Genomic DNA, 15,381 nt, shown 5'->3' on the forward strand with positions numbered 1-15,381 from the left:
TCCGTCCTCCCTCGGAGGCGTGTCTAATTCCTAAGTGTTCTTCTCTTTAAATAGGAGATGCTAACCCTAAAAGATGTTAATTTAAAATTAAAAGTACAAAGGTATGCGAAACTAAGCTAAGGAGTGCTAAAATCCACTTCTGGGCCCACTTGGTGAGTGTTTGGGCTGAGCTTGGCATCCAACTTGAGGGAGTGGGAATTGAACACCCACTAGGGAGTGTCCACGCTGCCTCCTTGCTTTCTTTGTGGCGTTCAACTTGAGAGGTTGGTCCTTCTTGGGCGTTGAACGCCAGAAAGGGGGTAAGTTGGATGTTCAATGCCCGTTTTGGGCAGTTGTCTCCAAATAAAAGTATAAACCATTATATATTTCTGGAAATCCCTGGAAGTTATTTCCAAAGCTATTAAGAGCGTGTCAATTGGACCTCTGTAGCTCCAAAAATATTCGTTTGAATGCACAGAGGTCAGATTTTGGCAACATCTATTATGCTTTTCTTGCATCTGAATCAGACTTTGCCAAATTCACCCAAAATTCACCTAAAATCATAAGAAAAACATAAAATCTCAAAGTAGCATCCAAAAAGTGAACTTAGAAATAAAACTTGCTAAAACATACTAAAACTTAACAAAACATACTGAAAACCCTAAGAAAATAACATAAAAAAGCGTATAAAATATCCGCTCATCACACACTTACCCCATTCGAATAAATCTGTGTGATGTACCACCCTGTGCATACGCAGTCTCTATTTAATGCTTCCTGCCAGGAGTGTCCGAACATGCTTGTGCACTCGCAACCCAACCCATTTTCCCCTATGTGCGTATGCACGCCTATGTGCGTATGCACGCCTATGTGCGCATGCACACATGATCCTTTTTTCAGTTAAAAAAGTGATTATCTTGCTTTCTGTGCGCATGCACCGACATGTGTGTACGCACATTCGTTGTCACTCTTTTTGGCAGGAGCGTCTGCACACTATTGCGTGTATGAACACCCTTTGATTTCCTTAGTGTGCGTACGCACACGTCCTTATGCGTATGTACAAAGTGTGTTTTGAACGTTCATTTGAAACAAAACCTTTATCGCGCCTTACCCACACCATCAACCCTTTCTTCATTCTTCGTCCCCCTGTGCCAACCCATCCCAACCCAAACCACCACACCACCTCCAGCCCCTTGATGCCAGGGCATCTTGGCCAGTTTCACTGACCTTTTCCTTACTATTTTTAGGGTAGTTTCATGCATTTCTTTAGGAAATAAGCTAGTTTTGGGTAGATATTCACCTACAGCTTGATTCAAGCATACATTGTGCATTTTACATTATTTCATGAGGATTTTGCATGAATTTAGTGACAAATTGTATGCTGCATCCATGACTTGGACTAGAACTTTGATGCACTTTGTTGCTTGATTTCAGGACCAAAGGAAGCAAGGAAAGGGAGGTAACTTGCAAGGTTAATGAGAAAAGTGATTGCCAATAACACTCTCAAAGCCATCATTGCCCACGTTAAGAGTCACGTTAACTAAGTTAACGTGCACTCTAACGTGGAGAAGGGAAGTTGAGCCAATGTTAGTGACAGTTAACATTGTCACTAACATTGGCAAACACTCATGAGTGTCCATGTTAGAGCCCACGTTAACCTAGTTAACGTGGCCTCTAACGTTAAAGGGGGAAGAGAAGCCAACGTTAGTGACATTCAACATTGTCACTAACGTTGGCCTAAGGATGCAACACACCACGTTAATTCCCACATTAACTTGGTTAACGTGGGAGCTAACGTGAGAAGTGAGAGTTGTCGACAACGTTAGTGACACTCAACATTGTCACTAACGTTGGAAGCAACCACACAACCCCCAAGGAGCCACGTTAACTTCCACGTTAACTTAGTTAACGTGGAAGCTAACGATGAGGAATGAATGATGAGCCAACGTTAGTGACACTCAACATTGTCACTAACATTGGGATGGCTAAGAATGGCCACGTTAGAAGCCACGTTAACCTAGTTAACGTGGACTCTAACGTGAGATCTAGGGGCACATTGGAACATTAGTGACAATGTTGAGTGTCACTAACGTTCTCGAAGTTTGGCAAGGCCACGTTAGAAGCCACGTTAACCTAGTTAACGTGGGCCTTAACGTGAAGCAAATAGGGGCACACTAGAACGTTAGTGACAATATTGAGTGTCACTAACGTTCTCGAAGTTTGGCAAGGCCATGCTAGAAGCCACGTTAACCTAGTTAACGTGGGCTCTAACGTGAGGCAAAGGGGTACATTGGAACGTTAGTGAAAATGTTAAGTGTCACTAACGTTCTCGAACTTATACTTTCACTAAATGTTAACACCCCTAACGCCCTGAGCTAAAGTCTCTTCCCACTTAGCACTTTCTCTCTGCAAGTAAAGCCAAGCCCAAATGAAGAAAAGAACTGCTTCAAACTCAAGATCCAAAGGCCCAAGACTTGAAGAGCAAACTAGAAGCTGAGAAGAGTAGTATATATAGGAGTAGCTTTGAATTGTAAAAGGGAGTTCGGAAAGTTGGAAAAAGAGAATTACTCTCTGTATTTTACTTTCTCTGTAATTTCTAGTTCTATGATGTATTCTCCATCTTTATTTTCATTTTCAAGAGCTATGAAGAACTAAACCCCTTTCATTGGGTTAGGGAGCTCTGTTGTAATTTGATGGATTAATACTAATTTTCATTATTCTTCTTCTATCTTTTCTCTTGATTTTTCTTGAAAGCTTTCGATCTTCATCCCATTGAGTAGTTATGTTGGAAGAGAAGCTATTCAAACTTGGATCTCTTTTGAACCTTGAAAGAGGAATGAAGAGATCAAGCTAGAAATGCTTTCTCATGCTGGACCAAATTGGGTTTGGATGGGTATGTGACTATAACCCTCTCAATACTTGATTTGGGAAAAGCATGTGGTATAATCAGTGACCATACTTCATCTCTTCTCATGAGCAATTGACCAAGGAATTGGCTATTGATCAAGATTTGAGAGATTGAATTGCAAGAAATTGTAATTCAATCACTTAAGATTGCCAAGGTGATCAATGAGTGCATTGATTGAGGAAGAGATGAAAATGAACTTGATTCGGAGAATTGCAACATCTCCTAAGCCCAATGAACTCCCCATCTCTGATCTTACCCATTCTCTTTAATTTCTTCCATTTACTTTTATGAGCAAATCCCCCATTCCCATTTACAATTCTGCAATTTATTTTCAGTCATTTACTTCCAGTCCTTTAATTCTAGCATTTACTTTTCTGTTATTTACATTCCCGCCATTTTATTTTCTGCAACTCTCAACCCAAATTCTAGATTCGCTCAACTAGAACATTCTTCTAATTAAAGTTGCTTGATCAATCAATCCCTGTGGGATTCGACCTCACTCTATTGTGAGTTTTTACTTGACGACAAATTTGGTACACTTGCCAAAAGGAGATTTGTTGAGAGACAAGTTTTCCGTGCATCAAGTTTATGGCGCCGTTGCCGGGGATTGATTGTGCATCAACAATGATTAAATTGGAAGATCACTAGATTGAGCATTTTTATTTTTGTGAATTTCATTTTCTGTTTGAGTGATTTACTTTTTGTTTTCGTTAAACTTCTTCCCTTCCGCCTCTACTCTTTTGTTTTACTTTGTTATTTTCAATTCTGTTTGCTAACCCACTAACTGTTTGATATATTGCATCACCCACAACTAACAGTAATTCTGACACAAATACTTTCTGCACCTATCTTTTCTTGCTTGCACTTGATGGTTGTATGACAGGGAGAAGAAGCGGGGCTTCAACTTCCTTCGATTCTGAACCTGAGAGGACCTTCCTTAGATTAAGGAGGGAGGCAAGATGAAAGAAAGTGGTTGGTGCTGAGGAAAAAGAGGAATTCTTTGAAACAAACATGGAAGACAACATGGAAAACCATCATGAAGAAGAGGATCACAACCATGGGGGAGGAGGTTGAGCAAATCATGCTGGGGAGGATAGAAGAGTTTTGGGCTCTTACATCAATCCAAACCCAGGCAATTGTGGAAGTAGCATCCAAAAGCCAACAATCCATGCCAACAACTTTGAACTTAAACCACAGCTCATCACCCTTGTTCAGAACAACTGCTCGTTTGGAGGAGGTGTTCAAGAAGATCCCAATCAACATTTGACCACCTTCTTGACACAGTGAAGTCTAATGGTGTTCACCCTGACGCCTATAGACTGCTCCTATTTCCATTCTCACTTAGGGACAAAGCAGCCAAGTGGCTGGAATCCTTCCCAAGGGAAAGCTTGACAACTTGGGAAGACGTGGTGAACAAATTTTTAGCAAGATTTTACCCTCCTCAACGAATCAATAGGCTGAGAGCTGAGGTCCAAACTTTCAGGCAACAAGATGGTGAGACTCTATATGAAGCATGGGAGAGGTTCAAGGACTTAACAAGGAGGTGTCCACCTGACATGTTCAACGAATGGGCGCAGCTGCACATTTTCTATGAAGGACTCTCTTATGAGTCAAAGAAGGCCGTAGACCATTCATCCGAAGGATCTTTGAACAAGAAGAAGACTATTAAGGAAGCCATAGATGTTATTGAAACAGTAGCAGAGAACGACTACTTCTATGCTTCCGAAAGAGGGAACACAAGAGGAGTAATGGAGCTAAACAATGTAGATGCTCTGTTGGCCCAAAACAAGCTCATTACCCAGCAGCTGGCTGACCTCACCAAGAAGATGGAGATGAATCAAGTAGCAGCAATCTCCACTTCATCAACAACCCAAGAAGGAGTGAATGAAGAAGCAGAGGGGAGTCAAGAGCAAGCCAACTACATTGGGAATTCACCATGGAAAAACTATGATCCATACTCCAAGACCTATAACCCTAGATGGAGAAACCACGCAAACTTTGGGTGGGGAAGTGAGCAAGATCAAAACCAAGACCATAGACGTTACAACTCCAACAACAATGCAGCTCACCAGGAATTCACACAGAGGACATCTCAACACCCCCACAACAACACTTCTCCACACGCCTGTCAAAACCAAAACAGCACATCTGCTCTGAATCACTCATCAATTGATGACAAGCTCTCTAAGATTGAAGCCCTACTTGAAGGAATATGCCAAGAGATTCAAGAAAATAAGGTGTTCAAAGAGGAGGTGCAAGCCAATATTAAGAACCAGGGAGAGACCATCAGGAAACTGGAATTTCAGGTGGGATATTTAGCTGAGAAGATTCACAAACCTACTGATAGCTTCCCAAGTGACACAGAGAAAAACTCCAAAGGAGAAGCAAAGAAAGTAAGATGGGAAGATTGCAAAATGGTCACTGCGAGTGATCAAGAGACTGAAGACAAGCAAGGCAAACTTTGCAAACAACCTGAAGACAACTCAACAAAGGAGGAGGATAGAGATCGCCAAGAACCAGAAATCTCACAACAAGAGCTGCTGAAGCTCTATGCACCCTTCCCTCAACTGCTCAATGGTGCTGTGGGAAAAAGAATATACTCAAGGTTCCTAGACTTGTTTGCATCTCTGCATGTGAACATACCATTCATCAAGGCAATTCAACAAATGCCTGCATTCATCAAGTATATGAAGGAACTTCTTCCCAGGAAAAGCTCACTCAAAGGAGGCCAGACTATAGTGATGAACAAGGAATGTAGTGCCCTTATTCAACCTGAGTTGCCTACAAAAAGAAGAGATCCAGGGAGTTTTCACATCCCTTGTGCCATAGGTGAAACTATGTTTGATAGAGCACTATGTGATTTAGGGGCCAGCATCAACTTACTACCCTTATCCCTGGCAAAGAGGCTGCAGATCAATGAGATAATACCCATAGATGTAATCATCAGACTGACTGACAAAACTCAAAAGCAAGCAATAGGAGTGGTGGAAAATGTGTTGCTAAAAGTTGGGAAATACTTTCTCCCAACAGACTTTGTCATTCTGGACATGGAAGAGAGTCACACTCATCCAATCATATTGGGAAGACCATTCCTAGCTACGTCCAGAGCACTTATCGATGTAGAGAAAGGGGAGCTAATATTGAGAATCCATGATGAACGACTCAGCTTCAATGTTTTCAAACTCTCACAAGAAACAGATCAAGAGGACAAGGAACTAAGCACAAATGATAATGAGACACTGAAGGAGGAAACAAGCACTGAAGCACAGCCAGTTCATTCTGAGATCCCCTTAATAGATAAACAAGGAAAACAGCAATTGCCACAGCTCAAGAAAAAGTTGGAGGAACCTAAACCTCTAGAGGCAGGTGAAGACAGCACCACAACTCCTTTAGAAAAAGAGGTCACCAAGGGGAAGGCAACATCAAAAGAAACAAAGAAGAAGGTACCAAGGAGGTGGAGGAACAAGAAAATCCCTACGGAAGATTTCTCTCCAGGGGATAGAGTTGTCTCAGCTTACTTCCCAGATATTCCCCCTAATCTCCCCTCTGTACCATCTCAGTTACCCAAGGTCTTCACTATCAACAGAGTTCTTTCCCTGGAACATGTGGAGATCATTGATCCAACCAATGGATATAAGTCCACAGCAAGAGGGGAGGACTTTAAGCACTACCAACCACCCTGATGAAGAAAAAACGTCAAGCTAGTGACGCTAAAGAAGCGCTTCATGGGAGGAAACCCATGTTTTATATGTTTTTAAAATAATGAATAAATTAATGTTTATGAATTTCAACCCAAACTTGACAAACACTTGGTGAAATCTTTATCATGCAGTATATAGTGAAGAACAAGTTTGGTGTTCAAAGCAAACCAAGATGCATGCTAGTCTTGGGAGCTTTGAACAAAACTTTTCAGCACATTGCTTCAAACTAAGTTTGGTGTCACCCCATGGTACCACCAAGATGCATATAAGGACCCACCAATAGTTAGTTAGTTAGTTGGAATTCATAAATAAAAAAAAAATCAAATCCTTTCTTCCCTTTTATTAATATTAGCCGTAAAGTTCATATGGTCATTTTAATATCTTTTCTTACTTTTCTTAGTTTGTCTTTATAGGAAAAGAAAAGGAGCATAAAAAGGGATAGATTGGACAACCAAACAAAGAGCATGGACATCCACAACAGTAAAAGGTGGTGGAGTTCCTTCTTTGTTCCATCTTTCTCTATGTTTTAAATAAGGAAGATCTTGTATGAAATAGAACTTGCTTCCATGTTATGTTTAAACCTTTTTCAATTATGTCTTTTAAGTTTTTGGAATTGAAGAAAGTCTATGTGTGCTAGTCTTTATGTCACTGCATCCTCCTTAACTTACTTGTATGCTTGTCCTTTTTTTATCAAATGAAGAAGAGAATGTTAATGTTTTTTTAAAAGACCAGAGTAGAGTTCATAATGTGGAAGTGCATTCATGAATCTTTGGGATAGTCATAAGTTAGCTAAGTTGGTTCAACCATAAGGCTAGGAGGACAACTATCTATCCTGAATACTTGACTTTGGATATACCCATGAGACTAAGTTAATAACAAGATCCTAATAAGAGAAAAGGGAAAGAACAATGGAAGTGAAAAACAAAAGAAAAAGAGTAAGCAATAAGGCTAGGCACCAATGGTTTGGACCTTGAGACAAGTGTCTGTGGTGCTCCTGTGTGAGGGATCTACTTGGATGAATAAGCTCTCAGGGATGCTTTATCACCTGGTAACTTGGGTTAACTAACCCGGGATTATCAGCAGAAAATCCACTATCAAGAGTAACCCTCACTACAGAGCATTTAGTAACCCAAAGAGGTGCTGGACACCAAGGTCTCAAGAAAGAAAATAAATGAACTATATGCCTGTGGTGTGTATGTATGGAGGAGAGACTTGAGGGAGTAAGTCCTTAGGGGTGCTTCAACACCTAGCACCTTGAACCAACTGGTTCGGGAGTGTTGGCTGAAAGCTTATCTTAAAGAGTTGCCCCCTTACAGAGCACTTAGCCTAAATAACACAAATAACCCTTGAAATAACAATAAAAGGATCAATGAATAAAAGTCTCATGGGATGTAAACAAAGTAAGTGTTTAGGGACATGATAAAAGTCTGAAAGCCAGTAATGGAATGAACCTAAGTTGCTATGTATGAAACCACCATAAAATCAGTAACATGACTTCCACAAGAATGACTCATTCCTCTGGATATTCCATTCATCATTCTCTTGTTCCAGTACTTGCTTAGGGACAAGCAAGCTTTAAGTTTGGTGTTGTGATGCCAGGGCATCTTGGCCAGTTTCACTGACCTTTTCTTTACTGTTTTTAGGGTAGTTTCATGCATTTCTTTAGGAAATAAGCTAGTTTTGGGTATATATTCACCTACACCTTGATTCAAGCATACATTGTGCATTTTACATTATTTCATGAGGATTTTGCATGAATTTAGTGACAAATTGTATGCTGTATTACCCATGACTTGGACTAGAACTTTGATGCACTCTGTTGCTTGATTTCAGGACCAAAGGAAGCAAGGAAAGGGAGGTAACTTGCAAGGTTAATGAGAAAAGTGATTGCCAATAACACTCTCAAAGCCATCATTGCCCACGTTAAGAGTCACGTTAACTAAGTTAACGTGCACTCTAACGTGGAGAAGGGAAGTTGAGCCAACGTTAGTGACACTTAACATTGTCACTAACATTGGCAAACACTCATGAGTGGCCACGTTAGAGCCCACATTAACCTAGTTAACGTGGCCTCTAACGTTAAAGGGGGAAGAGAAGCCAACGTTAGTGACATTCAACATTGTCACTAACGTTGGCCTAAGGATGCAACACACCACGTTAACTTGGTTAACGTGGGAGCTAACGTGAGAAGTGAGAGTTGTCGACAACGTTAGTGACACTCAACATTGTCACTAACGTTGGAAGCAACCACACAACCCCCAAGGAGCCACGTTAACTTCCACGTTAACTTAGTTAACGTGGAAGCTAACGATGAGGAATGAATGATGAGCCAACGTTAATGACACTCAACATTGTCACTAACGTTGGGATGGCTAAGAATGGCCACGTTAGAAGCAACGTTAACCTAGTTAACGTGGACTCTAACGTGAGATCTAGGGGCACATTGGAACGTTAGTGACAATGTTGAGTGTCACTAACGTTCTCGAAGTTTGGCAAGGCCACGTTAGAAGCCACGTTAACCTAGTTAACGTGGGCTTTAACGTGAAGCAAATAGGGGCACACTGGAACGTTAGTGACAATGTTGAGTGTCACTAATGTTCTCGAAGTTTGGCAAGGCCACGCTAGAAGCCACGTTAACCTAGTTAACGTGGGCTCTAATGTGAGGCAAAGGGGTACATTGGAACGTTAGTGAAAATGTTAGGTGTCACTAACGTTCTCGAACTTATACTTTCACTAAATGTTAACACCTCTAACGCCCTGAGCTAAAGTCTCTGCCCACTTAGCACTTTCTCTCTGCAAGTAAAGCCAAGCCCAAATGAAGAAAAGAACTGCTTCAAACTCAAGATCCAAAGGCCCAAGACTTGAAGAGCAAACTAGAAGCTGAGAAGAGTAGTATATATAGGAGTAGCTTTGAATTGTAAAAGGGAGTTCGGAAAGTTGGAAAAAGAGAATTACTCTCTGTATTTTACTTTCTCTGCAATTTCTAGTTCTATGATGTATTCTCCATCTTTATTTTCATTTTCAAGAGCTATGAACAACTAAACCCCTTTCATTGGGTTAGGGAGCTCTGTTGTAATTTGATGGATCAATACTAATTTTCATTATTCTTCTTCTATCTTTTCTCTTGATTTTACTTGAAAGCTTTCGATCTTCATCCCATTGAGTAGTTATCTTGGAAGAGAAGCTATTCAAACTTGGATCTCTTTTGAACCTTGAAAGAGGAATGAAGAGATCAAGCTAGAAATGCTTTCTCATGCTGGACCAAATTGGGTTTGGATGGGTATGTGACTATAACCCTCTCAATACTTGATTTGGAAAATGCATGTGGTATAATCAGTGACCATACTTCATCTCTTATGAGAAATTGACCAAGGAATTGGCTATTGATCAAGATTTGAGAGATTGAATTGCAAGAAATTGTAATTCAATCACTTAAGATTGCCAAGGAGATCAATGAGTGCATTGATTGAGGAAGAGATGAAAATGAACTTGATCCGGAGAATTGCAACATCTCCTAAGCCTAATGAACTCCCCATCTCTGATCTTACCCATTCTCTTTAATTTCTGCCATTTACTTTTATGAGCAAATCCCCCATTCCCATTTACAATTCTGCAATTTATTTTCAGTCATTTACTTCCAGTCCTTTAATTCTAGCATTTACTTTTCTGTTATTTACATTCCCGCCATTTTATTTTCTGCAACTCTCAACCCAACTTCTGGATTCGCTCAACTAGAACATTCTTCTAATTAAAGTTGCTTGATCAATCAATCCTTGTGGGATTCGACCTCATTCTATTGTGAGTTTTTACTTGACGACAAATTCGGTACACTTGCCGAAAGGAGATTTGTTGAGAGACAAGTTTTCCGTGCATCACCCCTCGCCCGACACCAGCGCCACGACCACCGGCGACCACCGTCGCTTACCCTCTCTCTCCCCATTTCCCCGAGCTCCCCCGTTCCTGTGCCAATCCCTAGCTCGTGTCCACTGCTCCGCCGACGCAGTCCACCACGACCCTAGTGGCGATGATTTCTGTGCCACCGCAGCTGCTCCCTACCCACCCCTGTCCCCTATTCGTCTTCCATCATCAAAGCAGGTTCTGCCCCCTGCCCTTTGTTTCTCGTTCATTCATTTTAATTGCTTTTTAATTCTGCTTTATGGTTAATTAAGTTAGGTCTAGATTAGTTCATTACTGTTTGTTGGATTGCAAATATTGCTGGCTATTTTTCTAGGTCTTAGCTGTAAATAGTGCACGCCATGTGTTCGATGAAATGTCTGATTGAGATTTTTTTGTTTAATTCATGTGTTTGGCCACCACATGCTTTAGCTTTTGTCCTTGTTTGGCATTATAATTCAGAATTGTGCAGTTTTAAGTGACTTTTGATGATGTTTGGGATTAAGTTCAATAAGGCACTTGGTTGTTACTTTGGATTCAAACACCAAATTAGTTTACAATTTCAAATTGGGTGTGATTTCAGAAGTGCATATCGTATTAAATATTAGTGAATTAAATGAAATTGCTTATTCGTCTTGGTTTTGAATATAAATAATCACATACATAGTCACTTGTTCTTTGATGTTTTTGAGCAATTCCACTTGATTTTCATCAAGATTACAACTTTTGCACTAAGACCCATGTTTATGTGATTATTTTCTAATTTTTGAGATGAATAAGTAGGTTTCTCTATTATTGCATTGGTTATTGTCTTTGGGCTATTTTTTTTGTTAAATCTTGCATTTTTATTACACAATCGCAATAACCAAGTTTTTATAATTCAATTCACTTCCATCGCTCTAGCCTAAGTTGGTTATGCTTTAATTGCTAGTCATCCTTTTATTTGCTACTTAGGCTTCTTAATTGTGGATTACATTGCTTTCTCTTGAACATATTACACTTTTCAAAATGTTTTCCCCAATTAAGTACTTATTTACTTTCTTGTCTCTAAATTTTGTATTTTGATTAATCCCTCTTTTGCTTTATGGTGCCATTTACCATTTGATTCTGAGTTGTATTCCATTCTTTCTTTTTCAGGATGCGTCACAAAGGCAAGGAGCCGGCTTCATCATCGGCTCCTGTAATACCCTAACCTTCAGAACGTCATGATCGTACCAAAAGTGAGGCGTTACTGACTTGTTTTTCTTATTTACTATTTAATATTGAGCCTTTAGTTTAATATCGTGTTTCAATTTTTAAGAAAATTCCGAAAAATTTTGTTTCTCATTAATCAAAATCATTCATCAAAGAACACAAGTAATAATAATCACATAATTATTAATAATAATAATATTATACAAAAGAATTCAAATGAGACACAGATACAAATCCTATCCCTCTGTATATAATAAAATCTTAAATGACGAAGGTGAGCGAATTCTATGAAAGCAAATCAATACATAAAGTTAACTCAAATAAGACTAATAATTGCCCGCAGCTTTAAACTGAGTCTTCGAACCTATGTCACTGAAAGGGTGAGAACAAAGCACACGTTCTCAGTAGGGAATGGGAATGCCGTAAAAGTAATGATTAAGATGCAAATAACAAACTTTACTTAATAAAACCATTTTTATCAAAGCTTCGAAAATACTTTTTAATTTTACTTTAGATAATTAATTACTTTTCTTTAAATTTCTAAACTCAACAGATTTGAGTCACAAAACTTGTCATACCAATTATCTCTTAGCCACCTAATTAATTCTTAGTCACAACAACAGTTATTAATCACCTCAATTAATTCACAAATCAATAGCACAAGTAAGGGATTCAATTCAACACACAAACAAGTCGCAATAAGAGACATATTGATAAACCACTATTTTATGGTTTATCTTGTGCTCAATTGAGTGATTTTTATCTACTCTTTACCCACTTATTCATACTATTTGCATGGTTTTACATTTGCTTTCCTAATTATGTACTTTAATTGAAAACATGTTTCTTTGGACTTACCTTTGCTAATATTAATCCTCTCTTATCACCATTAGATACCTTGATATGTGTGTTAAGTGCTTTCAGAGATTACAGGGCAGGAATGGCTCAGAGGATGGAAAGGAAGCATGCAAAAGTGGAAAGAATACAAGAAGTTGGAGAAATTGCTAAGCTGTCCAGCCTGACCTCTTCGCACTCAAATGGCTATAACTTTAGCTACAAAGCTCCAAATGATGCGGTTCCAGTTGCGTTAGAAAGCTAACGTTTGGGGCTTCGATTTGATATATATTATATTATAGTTTCCCTGACGCTAGATGACGCGACCGCGTGACCCATGCGGCCGCGTCACAGTGACGAAAATCAGCGTATTTAAATTCGCAACCAGCGAATTCTGGGCTGTTTCTGACCCAGTTTGCGGCCCAGAAAACACAGATTAGAGGCTATAAAGTGGGGGAATGCATCTATTCATGAAAAAGCTCTCATATTTACAACTTTAGGAGTAGATGTAGTTTTTAGAGAGAGAGGTTCTCTCCTCTCTCTTAGGATTAGGATTTAGGATTTCTCTTAGTTTTAGGAGTGACTTTCAATCCCAGGTTCAATGTTCTTTTTATTATTTTCCCAAGTTTATTTATGAATTCTTCTATGTTACAGATTACTCTTTTAATTAATGTTATTTGAGATATTTCAGTTATTATTGCTTTCTTTTATTTACATGATTATTGCTTATTACTTTTTCCTTTGGTTTTGGTTAAGAAATCAGTAACTCAGGAGTTATCCAATTCAACAGCATAATTGATAATTGTTATCTTGCCAATTGAATTGAACTTCAATAATCCCAATCTTTTCTTAGGAAATAAATAGGATTCGAAGATCAAACCAATTTGTCCCTTGACCTTCCTTTGCTTTAGTAAAGGTTAACAAAGTGGAATTAAGACTCAATTTTCATCATCATTGATAAGGATAGGTAGGATAGGACCTCTAATTTCTTATACCTTGCCAAAAAAATTTATTATTATTATTTTATTTTACTTGTCATATAACATATTCCCTTCTTACTTCCAAAACCCCAATTTACAAACTCATAACCAATAATAAGAACATACCTCCCTGAAATTCCTTGAGAAGACGACCCGAGGTTTGAATACTCGGTTATCAATTTCAAAGGAGTTTGTTACTTGTGACAACCAAAACGTTTGTATGAAAGGACTTTTGAAGGTTTAGAAACTATACTTACAACGAGGATTTATCAGCAAATTTCTAGACCACGCAAAAGTTCCTCTCATCACATAGCACAATCACAAAGAAGTAATACAATCAAACACAACCAAATGCATAGGTTCAACCATTATGATGCATGCCTGTTCCTAGCACAGGCCATGAGCTCATGCGTCGGTTGTCTACTCGCAACTCGACGTTACTCGGAGTGAACCCCGAATATGGTTCCTTTACTGTGTCAGTTAGACACCTTGGCATCACGGTTACCCGTGTCAGTTAGGCCTCATCATAATAACATTTTAATGTGTATCACAGTAAGAAATAGTGCTATCAATTAGGAAAACATTCCCGCATTAGCAATCTCAGGCTATCAATTACGCGGGCACTTTCGCATTAGCAGTTTGGCACAAAGCCCATTTAACATATACTTCTCATTTATTTATTTCATTCATTACTTCCATTTTCTTTTCTTCTAAGTATCCTTTCCATTCTTTAATTCCCACTTTCTTTCATTTCCATTATACCTCCGCTTCACCTTACAGCTAAGCATACCCTCGCATCACCAAGAAGCTAAAAGTATCTCCGCATCACCGTGAAACTAGGCGTACCTCCACATCGCCATTTAACTTTAAATGTGTCCTAGGGATAAGTTACACACCTTTGTTGAACTAAGTTCATACATTCTGACAAATTTTGACATATCCTTTGGATCTATGGCAAGTTTTACCATGTTTGGATTAGAATTGAATTCGATAGCCAACTTAATAAAATCTGCTGTTGCACTAAAGAGAATTCAGAAAAAATACAGCAAGCATCCCTGTTTTTGATAAATCTATAATAAATTTAATTCTAATCCATTACTTATAAATTTTGGTGATGATATACTCAACACCCCTAAGTTTTAGAAAAAACAAATTTCAGATTCTTAGCACCTTATTTGGTTAATTAAATGCCAATTGCAAGTGCTGCCTTGTTTTTAGTAATTGGTTCTGAATTTTTTGCGAACAGCCCTGCTTCCAAGAGACATAACTAACTCTACAAAATAGTTATGGACATTTTTGTACTCAATTAAAATAGGATTTTAGACCTTTAAAATTCGTTTGGAAGCAACTAAAAATTCCAAATAAAACAAAAGTTATAGCGGCTGAAATTCGGTACTGCAGAATCAGAAAACCAGAAAATTTTGCAGCAACCACTAAATTCAAAAATTCATATCTTCCAAACCACTTGGCCAAATTCCTTGAAATTTTTATGGAGAAATCTTGACTTCTTGAAGTTTGATAGAAAAATAATTTGGGTCAAAAATCATGTCTAGATTGCTCTCAGTTTTTATTTTGAATTTCTGTCAATTATGCAAAAAATTCTGCATTAGGTAGTCTAACAACCCTTCATACCAAATTCTATATTCAAGCCTAATATTCCTCTAAAACTACAATTCCAACTATTTTTTGACTAATCAAAATTACCAAAGTGACTAGCACAACTCTAGGAGTTCAAATTCACTATTTCACCCTTTTCACAAGTGCACATATGCTTAATTAACCATATACTTTTTCTGCACTACCATAAACAGAATTTCTTTTCATAGGAGCTCAATATCCATCATACACATAGTAAATCATCAATCATCATCATTCAAGCACACAATAATTC

The 15,381-nt window shown here is 38.6% G+C and overlaps 1 non-coding gene across 1 annotated transcript; it reads right to left on the reverse strand.

Moving 5' to 3' along the window:
• Positions 1–4,341: 4,341 nt before the first annotated feature.
• LOC112781950 (small nucleolar RNA R71) lies at positions 4,342–4,445 on the reverse strand. The gene has a single exon (XR_003192695.1). It is a non-coding gene; the product is annotated as a small nucleolar RNA R71 (small nucleolar RNA).
• Between the last annotated feature and the right edge of the window lie 10,936 nt (positions 4,446–15,381).

The sequence above is a fragment of the Arachis hypogaea genome, chromosome 19 (assembly GCF_003086295.3).
Source record: "Arachis hypogaea cultivar Tifrunner chromosome 19, arahy.Tifrunner.gnm2.J5K5, whole genome shotgun sequence".
Classification (NCBI taxonomy): domain Eukaryota; kingdom Viridiplantae; phylum Streptophyta; class Magnoliopsida; order Fabales; family Fabaceae; genus Arachis; species Arachis hypogaea.